Raw genomic sequence first — 20,515 nt, forward strand, 5'->3', positions numbered from 1 at the left:
ACGCTTAAACAATCTGATGTCTTTGTTTCATTATTTGCCATAATAAAAAACAAAATAAACTAAAGAAACTTGGCAGAAAACAGGATTTATTTTGTTTACATGTCCTTGTCCCACTCCATCATGAAAGAAAATCAGGTCAGAAACTCAAGGTAGGAACTTGGAGGCAAGACTGCAGCACAGACCATGGAGGCATACTACATCCTGGCTTGCTCTCTCACTTGCTCAGCCTGTTTTCTTATACAGCGCGGGCACATCTTCCCAGGTATGGCACAAACCACAGTTGGTTTGTACTTCATACACCAATCATTAATCAAGTACACACCTTATAGAAGTACTGGCAATCCAGTAAGATGAAAAAATGTGATGAGTTGAATCTTACCATTCCACATTACTCTAAAATAGGTCCAGTGGACATAAATAAGCAAATAAATAAACAAATAAATAAATCTAACCCACACACTCTGAAATTGAAAGTTTATATTTGAAAAAGAGAACATAATTATCTGGAATAGTCTGTACTTGCCTAGCAACTGTAACATGACTGTAACATTAGCCAAGACGTGGAAAGAGAACTGTTGATGGCTAGTGGCTACTGAATACACAAGCCATTCATAAGAAAAAAACTTATCAATTGTTATAATATGTGTTAATCATGAATCTGATGGTATATCCATTTAAATAAGCCAAACATAGAAAGTAGATACTATATCATCTTGTTTTACTGTACCATCTACAAAGTTAGATGTGGGAAGCCACTGTATTTGCCATTACAAAATGGCGCCCAGCCCGAAGGGAGAGTGACCAGTTTTGAGATAAACAACCTTAGTACGCATGCACACCTGCCTGTTTTTGCTGCATCATGGTGACTCTGAGTATGCTAATTAGGGCGCACAGAATGCACCAATCAGGTGGTGGCACAGTCCTCCTAAGCATATATAAGGAGGGCTGGTTTCTGGGCTCGGGGTCTTTCGCTACTGCAATCAAGCCCGCAATAAATGCATGTAGAAGGATCCTGTTGTGGCGCGTCTTCCTTGCCGGCGAGATAGGCGATCACTACAATTGGTGCCGAAAATTCCCGGGAACAAGAAACATCTGAGGCACACGCAAAGACCCCAGTACTCTGGAGGATTCAGAACTACACGGCGTGGGAATAGTCCGGTAAGTATCATGGAAGGTGTACCGGATTGCTCTGAGAGGTTGGCCTCCATTTGGTGTAGATCCGCTGTGGGTTGGGTTTTTACAATTACAATACAGGTGGTTGTCAGATAATAGGAAATCAGGATCCAGAAAAATGAGGGTCTAGAAATAGAACCTTGCACTTGTGTTTGATCTTTACAGACCTAATGTCAGCACAGTGACTACAGGGAATGTAAACATATAACTCAGGCACAGTAGAGATGACTCAGTGTGTAAAGAACTTACTTTAGTAGGAAGAGGACTTGATGTCTGTCCTCAGCACCATGGATAAATTCAACAGCAGCACTAAAAGCACAGTTATGGGGAGGTTCATACAGAAAAAAATGCTCACTGAACAGTCAGTCTATGCTAACTAGCAAAGCTTAGCCAGAGCTGCAAGTCTTTTATTGACTTCCCAAATGTATATTTCAGTTACTTACTGGCAGTTAGTTGCAGATGAGAAATTGAGTGACAGGCAATTTCTCTTTTCATTACAGGTAACCTATCCTTAACCCACAACCCCGAGTCAAATTGATTTTGCATGAGGAATTCCTCTTAAGCCATAGACTTCAACATTTTATCATGATATGTCTGAAAGGTTTTATTTGGTTCCATGTTCACCACCCTGTGCTGAATAGATTCCATAGGGAGGCTTTCAGAACTGGCTCAAGTTAGAATAAATGCTCACCTGTTATTTCTCCTCATTCTTCACATTAATTTCTATTTCTAAATCTCTTCTTACTAGGTAGGACATGAGTTACAGGCTGTGGATCTCATCTTCTCTATAAGATCATCTTCCTGTTTCCCTTGTAATTGTTCGAATTCTGTTAGCCTTCTACTTATGGAATTTGGAAAGATGTTTTTCCCTGATGTTCTGATATTTCCCTTTAATACAAAAGTATGTACTTTGTTGTTTTCTCTAGCAATCCAGCCCATTTTTATCTTACTCTACCTCTCCCGTCCCTTCTTTCCCACCCTCCTTCCTTGTCTAGCATAAATTTTCAATTTTCCTTTTAATTTCTAATTTTGCTTTTCAAAGGCAATATTTTCTCAAATGTAGTTGGAACTTTAGGTTTCTGTAGTCTGATTTCTTCTGTCCTTGAGGATTTTCACAGCCAAAGGCTGGCCGATAACGAAGGGAATCTTCTTGTCCTTTCTAAATTTCACATATACTCATTCCACGAAAGAGGACACAATGTTCTTCATCATCTCTTTTTGCATGATGAAGGAAACAGCCTACAATGGGCTTTCCAATTGTCTAGAACAATCACTTTTTCTTCTAGTAATATGTGACAGGATGTGGGAAATAAGAAATGTTCAAGACAAACAAATCCTACTATGTGAATGCCAAGATCTTATGCCTAAATTTCTTTACATTGATAGTTTCCTACCAAGTTTGAAAAGCAAAACAAATTATATATGTAAACAATACAGTGATCTTCAAAAGGACTAGTTATTAATATAACAAATGAAATTCTGAATGTAAAATACTTAATTATCCACCCTGCCAGCCTCCTGGAGGAATGAAAACTCACAAGTATTTAAGATATAAATCAAATTGAAATCATAGAAACTAGTAAGATAAAGATATAACAAAACTTCACGCTATTATGTTGTGTCTTATTAGATTATCATTTACATAGACATTATGTTTAGTTTCAAACCAGATTTTCACTAAAGACTGAAGAAAATAAAAAATACAAATCTTGGAGTATTTTTAAAAGTAAGAAGAACTGTGTCTTGTTTACAAGTGTCAGCGCTTTTAGATGAATATAAGAATGCAAACATCCTTCCTGGTTAATTTATATGAAAGAATATGACACATTATCCCAGGTTTCAAATTAAAGAGAATTACTTTAGTTCATCTAAGCTGTTTCTCTGATTATCATAAAAAAAAGTACTATCCGCATGAAAGCAGCAGGAAACAGGACCCTGTTCCTTGGTTCATATAAGGAAACCTACAGATTCAGAGCTTTATAGACTCTTAGCATTTATCTTGTGATGAGACCTATTTAAGTATTCATTCTGGCCTTCTCAGTCCACAATCATCATTCACTTTCCATTACAATTACTTAGGACTCCAGTCTGCTTTGACTTCTCATCATGGATCAATCCTATTCCAATATTGCTATCCTAAGAATATTGTTCTCCTAAGATCAATTCAGAAAGAAAGTCACACTTTATCTCTCTCCCACTCTCTGACCAAGCACTTGACAAACTCATTCAAAATCTCTCTTGTAGTATATCGGATCTCTCTCCTCTGCTTACCTGTCAATCTCTATACTCAACAGCTGTTTCTGATCTTTTATCATCCATCTTTTGTGAAATTTCTAATACATCTTTGTGAAATATATAGTTATGGCATTTGTCTGTTTATAGATTTTCAATTACTTCACTCTCCTTGTTAGAAAAAAAAAAGCCCAGAAAATGTAACAGGAATCACCACCGTAAGCAAATCGATTGTCTTTTCTGCCCTTCACACCTATATTACATACGTGCTTTAGATGCATTGACTTTATGCCAGTTACTAAAATTTTATGATTTTTTTTCCATATTTCTGCAAACAGTAGCCCCTTAAAATATGGCATTATTGTTCTATTTACATAAAGAAATATACTGCAGAAGACAGATTCCAGATTCAATGTCCTGCTTTCACTCATCCATAACAGATACTAAGCACATTCATAAATGAAAGAATATGTGGTCAGATATTTACTTTCTTTTCCTCTACCCTGGGAATTGAGCCCCGGGAGAGTAAATGTTTTGTGTTCATTTTTTCTCTTCAGAAGATTGAGCCCAAATATTCATATAATAGGCAAATATTCTATTACTGGGTCACATGACTAGCCAAGGAAACTGCCTTCTTGCACTGTAACTTTCAGATCTACATAGATTCCTTTCCATAGACAAAAGGGAAAAAATTCAGAGATACTGAATATGTAAAATAATTTGGAATAACATATATCACTTAATACTACACTGAAATAAAGACATAATTCTTTACAAAGAGCTACAAACAGTTGTCCAAGATTAAGGAAGTTTGATTGATCTTAAGAAACCCTCAATATAGCTTAGATACCAATTCTTAGAATTATGCTGTCAAATATACAGGGCTAAAAAAACAGAGTGATGAATATACAGATGCAGCCATCCGTTCAATAAGTTAGACAAAACCAATTACATATTTTGCGTATTAGCATGCAGTTGACTTGAAGTCAGTCATTCTTTTCTCACTGAAAACAAAACAAAACAAAAACAATAAATGCAGTTAACTCTAAACACCCCAGAAACAACTCAAAGACTATATGAAGTTCAATAAAGAAAATACCAAAGGAAAAAAAAAGAAAAAAGAAAGAAAATGAAAACCATTATGCTTAATCTTTACACACCAAGAAAACTTTGACTATTTCCAGGTTACATCTTGTTTTACATGTACTTTATGTTCATTGTAACTAGTAAGATTTTAATGCATACTATCACCCCTTTAAAAAATCAAGTACTGACAAAAAGTTGTATTCATATACTTTTATGCAAAAATGCTTAAAATCTGTACATGTATCTCTGTTTTATAAAAAAAGTTGTTCAATTTAAAAAAATTCCCACATAAAATTATTATTTAGGCATACCCGAAGACATGGCAAAATAATTACTAAGTTTATCTAGATTTCAAATTTACTTTTTTCTTACTTACTCCAAACTCTGAGAGTTTTGTTTCAGGTTTTTATTGTATTTTAGTGGTTTGGTTTCCCAGATCACATGGCTCAGGATGGTCTAAAGCATATCATGGATCTCAGGTTGGCCCAGGACTTATATTTCTCCTGCCTCAAACCCTTAAGAGTAGGAATTACAGGAGTACACCACCATGCTCACATTCTTAAGTTCATAACTGCTATGCAATGTGTATTCTCTTAAGTTGTACACCAGTATAATTAGAACCTTAGGGTCTGAGATTCAGTTCTTCTGCTTTATCTCCTATTCCCCTTCTCAGTCAAATAATGGTTTTAATTCAAGTGACTGCCAATTGTTTCCACCTCCAACATTTAATATAATGCATTGAAGAGGAACTTCTGGTTTCTTTTGGGATACAGTTGTGTCATGTGATGCTTTTCTGGAAACTGTCTTATGAAAGGATGTTTTCCTGAGAAAGATGGAAGGATGTTTTGCTGAGAACAGTCATGTAATATATTTTTGGAAGCAGCCAGTAAAAGAGGCTTCTGCAGTTTTGCTTGAGTTGACACTTAGGAAAATACATGATGTTTGGAAAGGGTACAAATATACCCCAACAAACAGTGGACAACAAAGTGTGGCATTGGTTCACCTTGCCTTCTTTACTGATCAGCATTTGTCATGACTTCATAGAGAGACGTAACAAAGAACTTCTAGTTGTGTTCTGAAAGCTTTTTCCCACTTCTGAAGACTCAGGCTGATTGACAGAGCCTTATGGTTGCTTCTGGAACAAACTGCCATTGCTAATTCATGAATAATGTTAGGTACTGAATCGAGATACTGTTGCTGATTCTGGTGAACTGAATTGCTGTTATCCTGCAAATGAAGATTGAAATCACTGCAAGAAACATTTCTAAACAAATCCAAATCCTACTTTGCCCTATACACCTTTTCCTTCCACTTCCTCCAGTGGGTGGTAGACTAGAAGTGATAGTAAAGGATTTAAGAAATCTTATTAAAGCAGGTTATGAAAAATATAACCCTACAGTGCAGATTTATGGACTACAGACAGAATGCAGTTAACTGAAACTAAATGATAGCAGAAAATTAAAACTAAATATAGCAATGAGTTTCTTTTTTCCCTCACTTTAAATTCTCTATAAGCAACTAAGTAAACTAAGCATTTGACTAGTTGATTATTTCCAGAAATATTTTAACAATTAGCAGAAGAAATAAGGGAGATTTGGAAAGTACAACAACAACAAGTAAAAGCAAACTAAAAAATGAAAAAGGTAAATCTGCCTTAGTTTCAAAATTCAAGAGAAAGAAAAATCATTAGCCATGTCTAAGTGTTAGAGTCATATAAATAGTCAAGACAAGTAGTTAAAAAAAAAAACTGAAGGCAAAGTTTGTCAAAGGTTACATAACAATGTAAAATAAAAAAATGGCTATGTCAAAAGCATATTAGTGTTTAGTTCAAAAAGATATCAAAGGAAACAAATGCCATCAATTCCAAATACATTTAAAACTAAAAGAGAATATAGCAGTTCAGAAATCTTACAGTCGACAATTCACCTGCAAAAAGGTCTTTTTTTAATTTTTTCTTATACAAGCCAATGCTGCAATAGTTATCTGAGAAAACTGAGAAACCTAAATGTTCAAAACACTTGTTTTTTCCATTAATGTGAAATGCACAGGGCAGGCACCTGTGATAGCCTTCACACAAACAACTCTAAACTCAACTCTTGTGTGTTTTGTATCCTTTGCAGTGCTCTTTAATACTGATCCTCAGTGTTCACAAAAATAGGCAGAAGAAAGAATAGAAAGAAAGAAAGAAAGAGGTAGGTCACGATAAAACTAAAGCAAACAATGCTTACATATTTTATATTTTTTGTTGTTTGATTTTGATTGTACAGAATTAAGTGTTGAAAACTGACCCTGCACATGGGAGCCAAGTAGTCTACCACTAACTTATGTCACCCTCCCCTGAAAATTCATATCTAAAATGTTTTTTAAATTGATTAGAGAGAATTGGAGACAAAGATTTTTCTAATTTTGATGTGAAATGTCCACATACTTGGTCTTCTGGTGACACTGCTTTGGAAAATAGTAGAACTTGGATAAAGTGAGCCTTACTGGTAGACATAGCACACTGGGGTTGCCAACCCTACACCATGTTCAGTGGTTGCTTTCTAATTTCAAGACCAATGTGAAGATCTACTCATACTATGCCACAACAGCAACTACACCACTATGCACTATAGTTCATTAAATTGTAAGCCAAATTAAACTCTTCCTCCATTATGCAAGTTTTAAAAATCAGACGCACAGTCACAAAATAAAATGTTAATTGTATAGCAAATTGGTACTAAGGAATAAAACTGTTGTTCCAATAAAGCTGGCCATATTGTTTTAAGATCTTTTGTAACATATTTGTGGAAGTACTGTGAAAAAAGGTTTTAGCTTCAGAGTAAAGAAATTTTGGGATACTCAGTGGGATATTTGGGTGGGCGTTTGGAAGAAAAAATATCAAGACAAGTTGTTCAAATACCTACAGTTTCAATTAAAGTTGCAATGTAACCTGCTGCCCAGTGTGAACCAGGGGGTGTGACATATGATTAAGTGAAAGAGGAAAAGAAGACTAAGGCCTATTTTACTGTTGAATTTGCACATTATTTAGGCATCACCCAGAAGTACATAAAAGTAGCAGTTATCCATATCTCCCTTTCTCGAACAACCCAAAAGACACCAGAAAATCAAAATCTTCAGAGTGTAAAACTTCAGGCAAAACATATGATCAATACATTCTGTTTGTAAGGGAAAATGGCCAGATATTCAATTGTTCACTCACCTATGGGCTGTAGCCTCTTTAAGACCCCAGATGATCAGAAACTAGAAAGAGCATGATAGGAAAATTGGTGAGAAAGATATCCGGTGAAGAAATATGTGGCTAGATTTCTGCAAGTAGGAAAATAATGTGAATATATTTGTATCTCATGAAAATATTTATAAAAAGGTGACATCAGCAAACAAAAAGTTCAGTATTAAAGCAGATAGGATGATCTATTTTGTGGACAATTTGTTTCCCCAGCCATTCCTATCACTGTCAATGGACCCATGGAAAAAATGACCATGGTGGCAGAAATGGAGTTTTTGCAAGTGCTCAACAATATGGACTTCGACTTACCAAGGCTGATTGGGCTGTAGCTGCTGCTGAATACCAGATATGCCAACAGCAATAGCCACTCTGAGTCCCAGATATGACACCATTCCACAAGATGACTAGCCATTAACCTGGTAGCAGGATGACTTCAACACTACGAAGGACAGCTTCTTCCAGAGAAAGGATAATGCTTTGTCCTTACTGCAGTAGATAGTCTTTCTGATTATGAATTTATATAACCTGAAAATAATGCTTTTCAAAAATCCACCATCTATAGACTTACACAGTGCCATGTCCGCCATCATGATATTCCACACAGTACTGCTTCACACTTTACAGAAAAGTATAACATTTTAGAGGCTAACTGGAAGCTAAGATTTCACCCTAGACTCTTTGGGCTTCTGATACCCTTAATGCAAGGGGCTAAGAAATTAATAACAATTTTAGGAGGGATGATTGACTCAAGTTACCAAGCAAAGTTGGATTGTTTCTCCACAACCAGGGCAAGAAATTTTATAGAATGCAGGAGATCCTTTAGGGTGTCTGTTGGTGTGACCATGTCATGTAATTAAAGTCAATGGGAAACTACAACAACTTAATTCAAGCAAGATGACAAGGGTCATATGCCAGTCGGAATGAAAGTATGGGTCACTTCTTCAAGAAAACAGTCACGATCTGCTGATGGGGTTGCTGAGGATGGAATAAAAACAAATTGGCAGTAGAAAATGACAGTTATAAATATCCGCCAAGGTCATGTGGCCAATTGCAAAAATAAAGATTATAAATGATGTAAGAATTTCTGAAATATTTTGTTAAGAATACTTTTTTACAGATATTTGTGTTTTAGTTCCTTGATCTCTTTATAATATAATGTAACCAAAACTAAGAAAATATCAGTGGCTTTATTTAAGTTTGAAATATTCCTCAAAAACACTGACATCAATTTTTAAATTTATAATTTATTTGTGGTTGTAGGAGGGATAGATTTATCATATTAGAAGTGACTATGAACCAATTAAACTATTAGTGTTTGTGAATATATGTAGGGGATTCATTTTAGGTGTTAGTATGATCTGGTTATTGTTTCTACTTGGAAATTAAATATAAGATGAAGAAATAAGATTGCAAGTCAAATTGACAAAGGTTAAACTTACGATGACTAGTCTGGGAGGTAAACTTGACTAACTGAAATTAACTAAAACCCAAGTGTCTGGGTATACCTGTAAGGTTTTTTTTTTCCCTTAATTAAAGCATTTGAATTGGGAAGGTCCATCTTTAGTCCAGATTGTAGGTAGGAAGATCTACCTTTCATCGGAGCCACATTTTCTATGGTCAGCATGTATATAAGACAGGGAAGAAGGAAGTTGGCTTTCACTTTGCCTGCTGGATCATGCTCTCTGGCTAGTCCATTTCTTCATTGATTCTACAGCCTATGTCTTATGATTTTTCCATATATTGTAAATTAGCAGAAAGACATTCATCCTCACAGACTGGACAACTACTGGATACTTGAGCTTATGTAATTTTTGTAAGTTCTATTCTTCTAGAGAATCCTAATACAAGTATCTGTCCTAGGAGCTTGCATGTACCTGATTACCTTGGAAGACTCAATTAGCTATCTAACTCAAAATCCTTTAACAGAGAACAGAACCATACCTGAACAACGTAAGAAAGCATATAGTAATTTATTTTTCTTAGTCATTTCCTAGTTGTGCTATAAGAAACTTTGAAAATGAGTATGCAGAATTATTAATAGAAAACTAAGAAAGATGATCAATTTCTGGAAAAAGACCGAATTCCTTACACAAATACTTTTCCCAGTGTCCAGTCTTTAAGTCTTTCTCTTGTAAGCTGTTTGTTCTAGAACAGAAAATGAGATGTTTAACTTTGACACTCTCTCTGATCTACCAGAATTTGTGTTTGTTACGAGGCTTTCAAACATCTTTCACTTTCCATTATGTTACATGGCAAAGATTCAAGGACACAAGTATAAAATCTTGCTAACTGCCACTATATCGAATCCAAAGAGTCATTTTGTAATTCAGGCATTCGGGTTGAGCCTGCACTCTAATTTCACTATCAATGAAACCATCCTCTATAATTTAGAAGGCTTTTTTACATTAATTTCAAAGGGTTTCTGAGAATTTCATATAAGTATGTGCTTATTCATCCAAGTCTCTTGAACAAAAACAATGATTTATTCTGCACCTACTTATGAAAGACTACTAATTTCTGAGAAGATAGAGTCAGTAAGCCAAGAAGCAAATAATTCAAGATAAACTTTACTCAATCTTTCTTTTAAGATGAAATTATGACAGATGTAGAAAATAGTCTCAAAAATTTTATTTCATTTTTCTTTTATATTCTCAGGTTCAAATCCTGATTCAAACAATTTGCGTTATCCCTGGTTTTACCCCAATTTTCCTCCCTCATTGTCTTGTATTCTTCAGATTCTTGATCATCCAACAGATAGACCAATAAGACTCACTTTTTCACTTCAGAAAGGGTTTCTAGAACTATAGGCTGTGTAAGCCCCTAACTCCTGACTATAAGAGAAAGGCATACCTCCATCTACCAAGTTAAGCTTACACCTTAACTAGCTTCATAAGTCTCTAAACCATAAAGAGCAAACTCAGATGTTGAGCCCATAGATTACACCTGAGCGTCTGTTTGTTTGTTTAATGCTTAATACCCTTCAACATCTTAAAATTCCACTAGGTCTAAGAACACCTTCCCTCAGACATCTGCTCCTCAAGCTACCTCACTTCAGTCCCAATAGTATCATAGTATCTTGCCACTTTAGGATGTATTGCATACACATTGCTTTACTCCCATCTCAGGCCAACCTTAGCTACATGTTATGTCCAGAGTTTGCTAGGTTACATGAGAACCTGCCTCAAAAATCCTAAACTAACCACCCAGTCAACAAAAGATACAATTGTCACTGTCGTATGAGATAGAATGGAATCTTCTTAGGAACATGATGCCAGAAGAAGGTGGAAAATCAAAAGAAGAAAATTCCTAGAAATAGATGAAGGATTACTATTGAAGTGGCATGTTATATTCCCGAGCAAAATACTTGACAAGAACAAAAACCTCACTGTTTGAGCTTTAAGGAGGCCAGGCTGGTCTCCACCCAGACTGGAGATAAAACATGTTCCATCACATGGGAGAAGGCATGGTGGTTAGAATGTGAGAGAGCTGGTCGCAATATGGCTACAGTCAGGAAACAGAGCAATGGTTTAGAGGGCCCAGCTCATTTCCTCCATTTTATTCAAGTATTGAGACCACATCTCACCAATATTGTCAATCAACTAAACCCATTGAGAAACACCCTCATCATCACACCCGAGACTTATTATTTTGATGAGGTTCTAAATCTAATCTAGTTGACAATAAATGTCAGCCATTATAAATAGGCACAGATGCACAAATGGGGAATACAAATGTCTTCAAAATGACTCAAAGTCTCATAAGCATCCGAAGGGCCCAGACTTCTTCATTCAAAATAGCAAAGAGTATTTGACAGCTCCTGGTGATTTTCATACTTCATAACTTTCCTAAGGAGGGAGTAGATTGTTGTTTCACAGTACAGACACTAGCTAAACTTTTCTCATACAATTATTACACTGTGAAAACTTCAGAACAGAGAATATAATTAAAATAGCTTAATGTGTTTAGTAGTTTATTTGCTGACTACACTTCTTTTCACACTTATTTCTTTTTATATAAAAAATTAAGCTAATGTTATATCGTAAATATTATAGGCCATTGCAAGTAACTGAAATTCCAAACTAGGGTTCAAAGGCAATCGAATTACTTACATTGAGTATCACCAGGTGTACCATCCACACTACAAACTAAAAATCTGTTCACTGTCGTTGCTAACTGCTGCCACACGATGGCGCTGCTTATGGATGCTGCTTAGTAATTTGAGCCTTTGTTACAAAGGACACCTGCTCATATGTACATTCCTGCCATGGCTTTATAAAGCCCATAAAAGATGAAATCATTTTCCCAATGATAAGCTCATAGAAGATAACCAGTATTTAGGCTTCCAAGGCTCTGCAGGCTCAGTTACAGTAATTACACACGCGGCCACCAAGCAACCAGGTGTGTTAACAATGAGACAGGAGTGTCTCTGGCTTGTATCATCTCTCTAAAATACCATCTGCTTTGTCTCTAAACAATGACATAATCACCCATATTGATAGACCAAGCTTTCCATCTCCCCAAATACTAACTATTAGACTATTTCCAGCAACTGGTATTTTTTAGTAATCTCGGGAGGGAGTAGATCATGAGCTGTTAATTTCCTGTTGCAGAACTCAGCGGAGCCTTCCTTGTGCCAGCCTTCTGCTGAAAGGCCACCAAAACATCAGGATCCAGTTATTCTTATGAAAATCACTGGCACGTAGCGCTCAGACTTCCGTACTAAAATTATGTTCAATGTTTTGGTGGAAAAATAAAGGGCCCCAAGCAAAAGATACAGTGAAACTCACTGTAGACTGGCAGGTCAAGTGGTACTCTTCTGGGGAAATGACATTTAACCTGAGATCTCAATGATAAACCAGAATTACCTATGGGCATCTTCAGTGAAGCCTGGGTCAGTAAGACACTTATTTGATGCTCTAAACAAAAGGACAATGTTATTGCCTGGGCATGATCAAAAGGAGAGAAAAAGGCAAAGATCATAGGAATCTTGGACTAAATGGTTTTCAAAATACTGGAAAACTGTCATCTTTAGCAGTTGATGCCCATTGGCAACCAAGAGTCAAAGCAGATTCATTTAAAAATAGTCTTCAAAGAAGTTAAGAGGGGAAAAAAAAAGAAAAACAAAAAACCTAAAGTTATCCCACGTAATACACAGATGGTACTTTTTGTTATCAAAATCCTCCGTAAGCTCTTTATATGGGATCCACATGTCTGTGCTCTCTCAAAGTTGCTGCTGAGACACAGAAAATGTATTTGTATGTCCTGTGGCATCCGGTGCCCTACTTCCCTACGAATGATACAAAAGCTCCAAGGTCAGAAGTTAATGGGTCAGCCATCTGAGTCAAATCTTCTTGCTACACAGGAATAAATTAATGCAGGTAGGTAATCACTGGCATAGGGAGACCGAGATATGAAGTTCACATTTAAAATCAGCTCTGTGAACATAATGAGATGATTATGTGCACGGCTTGCTATATTACATTTCCAGGCTTTCTCTGGAAACGAATCTTTCAAGAGAAAAATAAATGCCAAGATCTGAAGCCTATGAACCAAAGATACACTTGGCAAATTTTGCAAAGGTATTTTATCGAAGAAGGAAAGCCATGGAATGATAAAAGATGTTACTATTTAGGTTGCCCCTGTATGGATAGTCTGCTCTCGATGACTGACGGGGAGACTACAGATTTCATTTCCTCTACACTTCTTGCTTTTTCAAGGATCACACAGAGGGTGATTAAATGGCTTTTCTTTATTGTTTGTTATGTTTGCTTCTTCCCACGAATTGTGGGTGGTTCCCATGGGAACCTCTGGATGTGTTATAAGAGCAAAACAGATCACAAATGGTCATTCACATCTTTCCTGACAGCAAAATACTTTATTCATTCTTCCTGTAGAAGCAATACTTCAAGATATTTGAATCCAAGATTTAGGAAGCAAGTTTGTTTTATCCTTGGTATTCCATACCCACTTAAAGGGAAAACACCATGGAAAGGTTTTCACTCAAAAGAAAACTATCTAAAGTTATTTAGAGGAACTTAAAAATATTACACTAGATTATCTCCTGAGGTTAAAACAATTATAGTCTTCTTAATCTGAGTGGAGTAGAACTAGAAAATTAAAATGAAAAAAAAAATGATTATATATACAAAATCCCCAAAAAATGCATGTGATCACTTCATAAAACTGCAGAACGTAAATTTCACTTACATCACAACAGGAAATCATATTACTTCAATGATGGTTTATGCAACATAAGTTATAGTGGGAGAGAAGGTATATAAAATATTCTGTGCATGTGTACGTATTTCATTTGACAAGGGGAGCACTCTTAAACTCTTTAATTAAAGATGCTACGCTACTCCTTCTAGAACCATTATACCTTTGGAAAATATAAGCATAGATTCTCTGTGTTTCCAATATTCACTACATTTCTGGTAAATGCTAAACATCATCTTTCACCAAGGAGACAGAAAAGCCCTACAATTGTACTATCAAATTTTAATCCATTCCTTTGTCTATAGAGCAGTACCAATAATCTAGAAGACAAACAGGTGGCTACTTAACTCAAATAGCTCTCACCTCACTCAGAGTAAAGAGTGTTCTTCCTTCCAGTCTCCTGAAAGTATCACCGTTGGGTATCTGTCCTCTAAATACCCAAAAGCTTTAAAAGTTATTAATTCCATCTAGAAATATGCTGTTTCTGTATTCATACTTACCACTAACTGTAGTTGGGTTTTTGTACCCATTACTCCCATGAGACTACATTTATCAGGATGAACAGCCATCAAAACCAGTTCTCAGAAACTGCCTCTTGCATAGCTGATTCCCCTTTCTTCCTTCATATTGTTTCTGTCCATCAAGGTTTTAGGAAAATCTGTTACCTCCTCTCTCACTCATAGATTCCCTTTTCTAGATTTATTAAGGCACCTTTTCACTACCTTCAGTATTATGCCCACTCATCCCCCAGCCATCTCTTTTCATCTTGAGAATTTAACTACCACTCATCCACCAACTGACTCCTAAGTTTTATCTGTGAAACATTCTACTACTGACTACAAGCCTTCACAGTCAACTTGAACCCTTACTTCTTCCCTGTGTAGACTCATAAGAAATCTTACTAAAACGCAGACACTACAAATGAAAGCTTAATTTGTGGGATGTGCTGATTACAGATGGGTTTATGGGTAACTCTTCTTCAAGTTGAAGGACTGGTCATACTTAGTAGTCCTGACTCTGCTTTGCCTGCTTTCCGTTGGGTTAAAGGTAAATATTAGTAGTGAGAAAAAACAATTCTCAAACTAAAGCAAAAATCAAAACAAAACAAACAAAAACAAACAAACAAAAGACCTTAAGTGGCTGAGCCTTAATCTATTCTCAACACCCTAATGACCTGTTGGATAAAGGCATTGATTGGCATTGTCTATGTGGATTCATCTCTTTCTATCTCTCACTATATCTTAACACCAAAAGGGTTTTAGGCATGGTCCTATGTACACTGGGTAGGTATGTAGATTAAAAGGAAGTGTTTCATGCCTATGTAACAAGGTCCTTACCCAGTGAGCCACCTTCCCAGCAATCAAAATGTATTTTAAAAATAAAGATTGCCTTTTTCACTGTGTCCCTGGGCTCCTGCAGAAGGTAGGAGAGCTGTCCCCAAGGTAATGAGAGCGCAAGGGTTGGCCCTGTCCCTCACTGACTGTAGCACTTGGAAAAGCAGGGCTCTCCCACTTCTGCACTTCTGTGCTGCACAGTAGAGCTGGCCCTAATGGCAAAGGTAGAGGTGAACCAGCCAGGAGTAGAGCTGACTCCGCCCCCTTGCTAGCTGCAGAATCCAATGAGCTAGCAGGAGCAGCGCTGTAGAGCTCACCCCCATGGTTCTGGCCCAGAAGAGCTCCAGGGTTGAGCAACTCAGCTCCCTCTCAGGTGTAGATCCAGGGCTTTGAAATGCTCAACCCTAACATCTATAACATTTATGATTTTCTTGGGTATATGAAAGGATGAGTCCTGGAGATCCAAAGATTCAGAATCTCCATGACAGTGAGCAGCAATAAGATATCCTAGAGAATTCCCTGAGGATCCAGTATCGATAGTGTATCAGAAGCCAGAGGCCTCAAGCCAGACCAATGACACACTACAACAAAGATTTGCAAGTAAAGACTTGATAAAAGTCTATACCATGGGACCACAGTGACATATTACAGCTTCCATGACAATATGTTTGCTTTGTTTGTTTGTTTGTTTGTTTATGTTTTTTTCTTATTTCATTTTGTTTTGTGGGGGAGGTGGCAAGTGTGGAGGTTAGATATGAAAGGCCAGGGAGCTAGGGGGATTAGGGTGAATGAGGGGAAAGTCACAAAGATACAATAAAAATTAAATGAATGACTAAATACATAAATAATAAAAATCAAGAATCTCCCTTCCAGAGAGGCGACAAAACAAATTTTGCTAGCCTACTATGAAAAACAAAAGAAAGCAACTTCATTGAAGGGGTGCTCAACTTCTTCGGGTAATTAAGGGTGAATAGGAGTTGAGTATTTAAAGAAGTGTTCCCGGTAGGAGAGACTTATTTCTTTCCAAGATATGTATGCTTGAGAACATTTTAAAGAGTGGAAACAAGAAAAATAAATATCTTTTCTCAGATTTGCCTGAATAACTTGCTCATTAATAAAACATTTAGACGTTAATGAAGAATAAGGAAGGCAGATGCACAAGGTTTCAACTTCTTAAGTTCAAACTGGGCATCAGTGCACAACCTGCCGCAGAAGCCACAGGGGAGGTTTGCTAGAATAATCATAATACCACGCAGAGATAGATTTCCCCAACAGAGATAAAACCAAACAAAAGCAACACATGTTTTCTACCTGGATACAATTACTTACAATTTCAACTGTCAAAGGAAGCCAGAGATCCGGGGGAGAGACCTGTGAATTGTCTGAATATGGTATGTTCGTACCAATTTACGACAATGACAGTGATATACTGTGAATTATGAAAAGCTAGAAGAAAGGATCTTAAAATCTGCCAACATGAAATTTGATAAAGACTGAAGAAGATGGTGTTTTACCCTAATTTACACACTACTTATCCTGCATGTGTGTGCATTGATCTTACTCACAATTACTTATACTTTTCTTCAGATATCAATTTAAAAATAGCATATATATGATATATTATGATATTAAAAATAAAAATTATTATTTAACTAATGTTATAAAGGCTTACGAAAATACTATTGCAAGTAACATTTAACATTTAATTCTACATTATGAGGTTTAGAGTGAATACAGGGAAACAGAGATAGCTTTTCTGCCAACATTCACCTTAACCATGGAATTTGGCCCTAGAGAACAGACTTTTAAATTTATGGTAAATGCTTCTTAAAGCAAGGAGTCAGTTTACAAAGTGTTTGCCATTTTTCAAGTGTGGCACACAGCATTTATTAGACTACTGGCTTTTTAGTGTCTAGAAAGATTCCTACCTTCCTAATTAGGCTTTTTTTTTCTCATCACTTTATTTTTAAAAAAAGAGGGATACATACACAGATTTTTAAAGGCATTTTGGCATAATATTATATGAATATTTTTGTCAATACTTAATTCTTTTAGAGGTTTGATAGTATGCATTGAAATCCCACTAGTTACCATAAGCATGAAGTACATGTAGGACAAAACATAACATGAAAACAGATTTCTTATTGAGTATAGATTAAGCATAATGATGTGTGAATACCAAATATTGGCACAAGGCTATTTATTATCTCTTTTGGATTATTAATGATTTAAAGTCCAGGTGTACCACACTCTGAGAGGGTGCTATACATTTATTTTTTTCCTAAGAAGACTGAGGCTTTCTTTGGGGGGGGGCACTTTGTTTTTCTTGAGCTTCATATAGCCTGTGAGTTGTTTCTGGGGTATTCAGAGCTTTCTGGGGTTAGTATCAAATTATCAGTGACTTCATATTATATCTGTTCTTTTGTGACTGGGTTACCTCACTCAGGATGATATTCTCTAGATGCATTCATTTTTTTTAGGAATTTCATAATGTCATTGTTTCTGATAGCTGAGTAGTACTCCATTGTGTAAATATACCACAATTCTTGTATCCATTCATCTACTGAAGGACATCTGGGTTCTTTCCAGCTTCTGGATATTATAAATAGGGCTGCTATGAACATTGTGGTGTATGTGACTTTATTGTATGTTGTAGCTTCTCTGGGGTATATGCCCAGAAGTGGAATAACTGGGTTTTCAGGTAGTACTATGTCCAATTATCTGAGACACCACCAGACTGATTTCCAGAGTGTTTGTGCCAGTTCACAACCTCACCAACAGTGGAGGAGTGTTCCTTTTTTTCCACATCCTCACTAGCATCTGCTGTCATCTATATTTTTGATCTTAGCAATTCTGACTGGTGTGAGGTGGAATCTCAGGGCTGTTTTCATTTGCATTTCCCTGATGGCTAAGGATGTCGAGCACTTCCTTAGATGCTTCTTAGCCATTCGATATTCCTCAATTGTTTGACTACTATCTTCTGTATGTTCCCTTCTCTACATATCAAAATTTGACAGATAAACAGACACATAAAGACAGGGAGCAAAAAAGGAGAGAGAGGAAACATTAAAGTGCAAGGCTCCTGTACTTTATGGAAATGTGTACAAACCCTGGCAGTTCAGTGTGAGAGCCTGTGGTCATCCTTTTCCTTACCTGATTAGCATGGATCTTTGCTCATGCTGTCAGTATGAGAAATTAAAATTACACAAGTCAATCAAAAAGTAGCCTATCAGACATCTGCTTCTGACATTTTCACTAACTAGTGAATTCATTTTAAGTCACTATACTTATAATACTTAGTTTAATTGCTTACATAAGCATACAGAAAAAATTACACATGACCCAGACTAGCATCTATACAGCAGATTGGTTTTAAAAATAAAATCAATAAAGAGAGAATTTCACAGTTTATTTCCTGTGGCCTAAGGGAAGGCTACTTTCTAATACTGAAGGTCCCCATCTTGAGCACATAACTATGAAGGGGCTCTTAGAGTGTAGCAAAAACTGAAAGCATGGGATGGGATATGGGTAATGACGAATGCATGAAGCTCACGTTGACCGTTTACAATCAGTGACAGATTTTTCAATGTCTCTCTCTCTCCTGCCAAGCATTTCCATTCAACCTGTCATGATATGAATCCTGTGTTCTTCTTTAAGAACCATGAAATGAAAGCACATACCCCCAGAACAGAGCATTATACTATGGAGTTTTGACGATGGAAGTACTATTTGGATTACTTCTATGCATGGCGGAACCTGAGGCAGATGAAACATTTCTACAATGATGAAAGCAATCTAATAGCTGACCCAAGAGCTTCACTCACTTGAAAATTTACCTGGTTTACTCTAAGTCACAAAAACAAATCTTTCTCATTACAGCAAAATCAATACAAAATACAGGCTCAACTCAATTAAAGAAAATCTACAGTAGTTCCACATTTGAGAATCTAGTAAGAAAATTAGCAGGTTCACTAGAGACAGTTCAAAGTGTGTATGGGGGAAGGGGGGGGAAGAGAGAGAGTGAGAGTGAGACAAAGACAGAGAAAGATAGAGACAGAGACAGAGAGAGTGACAGAGAGACAGAGATCAGGAGACAGAGAGACAGAGGGACAGATAAATACGCAGAAAAATAAGGGAGACAAAGAGAGAGACAGCCAGACAAACACCATAAGAAGGAAAAAAATGCAATGTTTCATTGACATGTAGTAGTTCTGATAAACATTCTAAAGCACTAAATTTGTACCTCACTGATTATCACATTTGTCCTTGACTTTTGCTTGTCTTTGATTCAGATTATTAACACATCATAATACAATATAAATGTCACATATTGGAATTGTCCCAAGGCATTTAGTCACATGAGGAGAGAGACATTAACATTTACTGACTCATTGAATTTAATCATCAGATAATTATTAAGTCCATTCATCAAACCTCATAAGCTCCATGTATCCTATTATCACACACACAGACACACTCACAATGTTCTAAGCCAAAGGTTATAAAATAACAATCAATACCACTCCTACTTCCTAAAAATATGATAAAGTATATATAAACTTAACCAACCATTATATCTCAGTAAATACAAAATACTTAAGGCTAAAGGTATAATATTAAAATTGGTTCTACTATGACTTTTCTGAGTTTTCTAAGGTTTCGCCAGTAGTCAGCTAATGTGGAAAACCCTCATAGAAGCACGGGGTAGAGGGAGCCAATGGGGGTTTAACTGGGAAGAGGGATAGCTTTTTAAATGTAACGAAATAAAATAACCAATAAAAGAAGAAGAAGAGAAGGAACTAAAAACAGAAGACCCCTGTTCACTTTCCTACCATACCGCACTTAAGGAAACAACTGGAGGTTACAAACACTGGAAAGTTTTCAAATCATTGTTGTGGATCAAGACATAATATTTTGCAATAATGTAAAATACAAAATATCAGCAAACACTGACAATGACAAAGACAATTAGATTTATATTTGTATTTTTATATGTGCATAATTTGGGAGAAGATTTTTAAATGCACTTTTAATTTTTTATATTATTTTATTTTATGTAAATTACCTTCAGGCATAGGTGCACCACTTGTGTGCCCGGTGCCAACAGATGTCAGAAGAAGTTATCATATTCCCTACAACTGTATAATAGACGGTAATTAACTACTTGTCAGTTCTGGGTACATAGGTCATGTCCTCTATAAAGCAGCAAGTGCTTTTCAAAACTGAACCATCATCTTACAGCCTT

The sequence above is a fragment of the Micromys minutus genome (assembly GCF_963924665.1).
Source record: "Micromys minutus genome assembly, chromosome: 3".
Lineage (NCBI taxonomy): Eukaryota > Metazoa > Chordata > Mammalia > Rodentia > Muridae > Micromys > Micromys minutus.